Raw genomic sequence first — 6,211 nt, forward strand, 5'->3', positions numbered from 1 at the left:
CCACCTCTGTTTGCTCTGTAGAGCGGCGGGTATCTGCTCTTCGCCAACTGACGCATGTTTTTAGTGGGCACTGAACCCACGATGTTGGTGTTGAGAGCAACGCCCACTACCTGCTCCACTAGGTGAGCTAAGGGAGAGTGAAGCCACACCTCTGAAGTGTCCATGCCTGAAGCATGTGCCATCATCATATGAGAGACTTTATTCTGAGGTGGAGTGGTTGAAGGGAGCTACCTCCTCCTTACACAGGCATGGTCCAGTTTCAGGGGTGAGGTACTGAGACCTGGTACACAGCATTGTTTCAGATGCATTAAAGATGTCCACTTGGTTCCTCTGTACTTCATATAAACGTCTGTGTTTCTGATGGCCGTGAGACAGTCAATGTCTGGGCTCTTTAGTGACCTTCTTTAGGGTTTGGACTGCATGTCGTGCTCTGTATGCTCATGTACACATTTTCTTCTCAGTACAAGTATCCATCTGAAGTACTGCCAATACATCGCTCATCACACAGACCACATTTAATTCTGATCCAATCGTAGTCACAGAAACAGATATATCTGAGTCTAGAACAAACGTCACCTGGATGTTATTAGTTTTCTTTCATGTGCTGTGGTGGAGTAGCACTGCTCAGGGACAGGCGCCGTTGGCAAAGCTGCCTCACTGTTACTGAACACTGTTCATGACTTTAGCTGACATGTAAAGCCTTCTTAGCATTTTTTGAAGATATAATTAAGATAATAATCTTTACTAGTTCTTCATATGTGTGACTGTGTAAGAGCACAGAGAGACAGAGAGCATATTTATTAACTTTTCAAACTGAAAACACAGGGTCTTCAAATATTCCAATAAACATAGCACATGACCAGCACATGCTCTGGTCTTTGTGATTTGTGCAGTATGGACATGCACTCTGTTCAACAGAACAGGGCCCCACCCACAACATTTTTATCCAAAGTAACTTACAATTCTGACTGAATACCATGTGTTTAATTGAGGGTTAAGGGTCTTACTCAGGGGTCCAGCAGTGGCAACTTGGCAGTGGTGGGACTTCAACTTACAACCTTCTGATTACTAGTCCAGTACCACTGATCTTCCCCTGTCAACATAACAGAGCTCCACCCTCAACATGAGATCATGTGTGAGATCACTTGGACAAAAAGAAGAAAAATGATTATAGTGATAATTTTATTTTACAACAAATAAATGGATTTGTTTCCTTATAAGCCTTTTTATGTGCTTGGACATGTCCAGGACTCATAACATTTCTTGATCCCTCGTGATTCATCGTGATAATATAAACTGTGCTGAGATATCGTATACCTCTAATAACTATAACACCAGGATTTTAAAACTTATCTTCACATGCACGCACACACATACGTGCGCGCGCGCGCGCACACACACAGGTAGGCGCGCGCGCACACACACACACACACACACACACACACACACACACAGAAATGTAAGTCGACAGATTCTTTGTGTTGCTGGAGATGTTTTTCAGGTTTGTGCTGCTACCTTGTGGTTCTTTATTGTACTGCTTCAGAAAAAGCATAACTGCTCCCACACTCCCTGAGTGTAAGTATGTAGTGATTTACTAACCCCTGTTGGGTTTATCATCAGATTTATTTCTGTTAGTTTTTAATTATCTCACAGTGGGCAGACTCGTAGTTGAGGGGCACAGGCAAGCTGAGCTCCTACATTCTGGTATATTTGTTTTGCCCGCCATGTGAGCTGTTGTTTATTTGTTTGTGATCTCTCTCTCTCTCTCTCTCTCTCTCTCTCTCTCTCTCTCTCTCTCTCTCTCTCTCTCTCTCTTTCTCACTCTGCCTACTTGGCCTTCAGATCTCTTCATGTGCTCATGGTGGCCTGTCTGACACAGAGGCTGTAACAGCTGTAATGAACACAGATTAATTGCATTAGACAGCCTGCTACCCTGGTAACCATCTAAAGAAAATATAAGTTCAGTTTACAAGTGTGTTTACATTTCATTTAAGTGTGTTTTACATTTAAATTCACTGTGATTGGCTGAGCAGTGCTATAGCAGTACTGAAAAGATCTTACAGACACAAGCCACACACGCGCACACACACACACACACACACACACACACACACACACACACACACACACGCGAGCGCGCACACACACACACACACACACACACACACACACACACACACACACACACACACACACACACACACACTTACCCACATCCCTACTGAAACACAGGGTGCCAGCTTACATGATTTTCTTTTATAGACAAAGTAAGTCCAGAATGTAGATGGGTCAGTGTAAGTGTGACTCAGGTGTGTGGGGTGTCTGCGGTGTGTGTGTGGGGTGTGTGTGTGTGTGTGGGGGGGTGTGGGGTGTGTGTGTGTGTGGGGTGTGTGTGTGTGGGGTGTCTGGGGTGTGTGGGGTGTGTATGTGGGGTGTGTGTATGTGGGGTGTGTGTGTGGGGGGGGTTGTGGGTGTAGTGGGTTGTGTGGGGTGTGTGTATGTTGGGTGTGTGGGTGTGTGTGGGTGTGGGGGTGTGGGGTGTGGGGTGTGTGTGTGTGTGGGGTCCATAATCATGGTGCTGTAAGATTATGCTCACACCTGCACAAACACCTGTGAACATTCATGGTTCTGTTTTTTCATCATGTGCTGCTAAACTGATACTAGAAAACTCAAAAAAGAAACAACAGTTCAGAGTTAGAATAGCTGCAGAGATGATTGTCAGATTAGATGCCAATTAAATTTAAAGCACATATTTATCAGTGAGATAGTACACACACTTCCAGAGAAACAAAACCCATGACCGTGGTCGAACTGGCATCAGGCTACAGGAGTGTAGCAGAAGTGAATCCTCTAATGACCAAGACACCGTCGGGGGAGCTTCAGCGTCTTCAGCGTCTTACCCCAGATTATCGCCCTGATTACCCCAGATTATCTCTCTGATTACCCCAGATTATCGCCCTGATTACCCCAGATTATCGCCCTGATTACCTCTCTGATTACCCCATATTATCGCCCTGATTACCCCAGATTATCTCTCTGATTACCCCAGATTATCGCCCTGATTACCCCAGATTATCTCTCTGATTACCCCAGATTATCGCCTTGATTACCCCAGATTATCTCTCTGATCATGTTTACATTCATCCCATGATTCACCCTTGCACCCTCAGGCAGCAGTGCCACACACCAGACTGTCCTCACTGGCTGGCAGGTCTTTCAGGAGGACACACCAGACTGTCCTCACTGGCTGGCAGGTCTTTCAGAAGGACACACCAGACTGTCCTCACTGGCTGGCAGGTCTTTCAGAAGGACACACCAGACTGTCCTCAATGGCTGGCAGGTCTTTCAGAAGGACACACCAGACTGTCCTCACTGGCTGGCAGGTCTTTCAGAAGGACACACCAGACTGTCCTCACTGGCTGGCAGGTCTTTCAGAAGGACACACCAGACTGTCCTCACTGGCTGGCAGGTTTTTCAGAAGGACACACCAGACTGTCCTCAATGGCTGGCAGGTCTTTCAGAAGGACACACCAGACTGTCCTCAATGGCTGGCAGGTCTTTCAGAAGGACACACCAGACTGTCCTCAATGGCTGGCAGGTCTTTCAGAAGGACACACCAGACTAGCCTCACTGGCTGGCAGGTCTTTCAGCCCCTAAATTTAGAAATTCCCTACCCCCCAATAACTCTGCATTCTTGTATCTTGCTTTCAAATTTCAGTTGAAATCTTTTCTCTTCACACAACCTCTTGGGTGTCAGTAAGATGCTACGTAATCAAAACATGGGCATGATAATAATGGAAGCATTTTTTCTGTCATTTTGTTTTGCAAGAATATCAGCTCTGGGGTGACATTTTTATGATAATGAAATGAGCTCACATTAATTTACTGGAGCTACTCAGTCGAAGGGTTTAGCCAAAGCTCTTTATTACCAGGTGCCCTCACACCAGGATGGTTCCAGACAGACTGACTCAGGCACGATCACAGCACACCAACAGCAGCAGGTTTGTAAAACAGGTCTGTGAACACAGCAGAAAAGCATAAAAAGTGCACAGACATAACTGATAGTAAGCATGCACATCCTATAAGTTAAATCAAATGGATCTTTTTCATTTTTACTCATCTTTGAGTTGCTCTGACATAAAAAAAAATCACAGAACATCTGCTCAGACAACATTATTAAAGAGCCTTCCCAACAGTGGTGAGGGAGCTGTCCTAGGTCAGCATGTTAAGTGCATAGTACCAAACTGTTCTCAGATCAGCTCTGCCACACAGTGCTGAAGTTCCTGTAGAGAAAACTGCTCTGGTCCTGTTGTTCAGAGCAGGGCTCCTTCCTGCCTGCGACCTTGGGGTCAGAGGAGGTCACACATCTGGAGCGCCAGGTGGGAGGTGATACTGGAGAAGGTGTCCTGGAGGGGCAGAACGTAGCCTAAGGGCCGGGCCCTCCTGACAGCGCCCCTGTAGCGATAGGGCTAGATGTTGAATATCCTCACACAGAGCACTAAATTGGAACAGACAGATGAGAGGACGATGAATGCTGTAGGAATAAAATATCACCTTCCCTTACATTCTAATGTTACTAGTTAGCCCCGAGTTAGCACAGGGTTAGCACAGGGTTAGCCCAGTTAGTACAGGGTTAGCACAGAGTTAGCCCCAAGTTAGCACAGGGTTAGCCCAGTTAGCACAGGGTTAGCACAGAGTTAGAGCACAGAGTTAGCACAGAGTTAGCACAGGGTTAGCACAGGACATCTTTCTTCATAAGACCAAATGAAACACAAAATATTAAGCCACATGAGTATATAATTTTAAGACAATAAAAAGGAGAAAATGGACAACACTGGAGGCACATTAGAGGCAAAAGGCCGATCCCGCTGACTCTTGCCAGCGAGGGAAACAACTTTTAAAAATGTTTTGTCTTTGAAACAATCAGGTCTGCTTTTCCTCCATCTTGCGTCTTTGGGAGGTTGGCTTAAGGTGGTGCGTATACTCCTCTACAGTGATCTCTTGAACGTATTAATGGAAAAGCTTTACACCTGCCCTGATAGCAGCTGGAACACAGGGAAGAGTCACAGGGATGTCGCAGGAGTTCAGCTCCATCTCGCCTGGTCTCCATTACTTCTTGTTATGCTCCCAAATCACCTTTACCGCTCCCGTGATGAGACAATTGCTGCTTCTACAATGAGGCTTTATCGCTACGATTGCCTTTTATATGAATATTTACTGGATTTGTTGATCACTGTAATGTGGGGGAAGGGTGCAGAGACATCTTAGACTGAGCAGGTGTTTTAGAAAAGTTTAGAAGTGAAACCAGACATTGAACCTAATCCCATATTCTACCTGCCGAACTACAAAGGCTAATGCATTTGGACACTGACCAGGGTATAGTACTAGTGTGGTACTAGTTGCTAGAGTACTAGCGCACTACTAGTGTAGTACAAATGTGTGGAGTACTAGTGTAGTAATAGTGTGCAGAGTACTATTGTAGCACTAGTGTAGTACTAGTGTAGCACTAGTGTGTGGAGTACTAGTGTAATACTAGTGTAGTACTAATGTGTAGAGCACTAGTGTAGTATTAGCATGTAGAATCCTATTTTAGTACTAATGTGGGGAGTACTAGTGTAGGACTGATGTGTAGAGCACTAGTGTAGCACTAGTGTGTAGAGCACTAGTGTAGTACTTGTGTAGCACTAGTGTGTAGAATACTAGTGTAGTACTAATGTAGTACTGTAGGGTGTAGAGTTCTAGTTCTGGCTGACACATTACACAAGGCATAATGTGGGCTGCACTCTGTGTAAAATACATCTATAATGTTTATGTACCGGGCTAGTGGCTAGTGTGTTCACAAACAGCAGGTGTTTCTACCAAAGCAGGTTCATGTATATACAGTACATATTTTTATGAGTTTTGTTTGAATAGTTCTATGATTTCTTTTACTCATACCAGTGTTATAGAGCTTGACGCCATCATAGTGAAAGACATCTCCAGCTCTTCTCCTTACTGGATTGCACAAGTTTCCTGAAAAAGGAGCATTGATAACACCAGGATCATCACACACTATGCCCACTGCTTGCTCCAGACTGCTCTGTCTGAGACACGGTGAAAAGATTCCTAACAATCACTAAAGCTCATGCAAGAGAACGAGATTAAAGCCTATAAAACTTTTACTACAAACTGTGTTATTTTTTGGAGTTGAAGCCACTGCACCTGAAGCTGT

Source organism: Electrophorus electricus, chromosome 6 (assembly GCF_013358815.1).
Source record: "Electrophorus electricus isolate fEleEle1 chromosome 6, fEleEle1.pri, whole genome shotgun sequence".
Taxonomy (NCBI): domain Eukaryota; kingdom Metazoa; phylum Chordata; class Actinopteri; order Gymnotiformes; family Gymnotidae; genus Electrophorus; species Electrophorus electricus.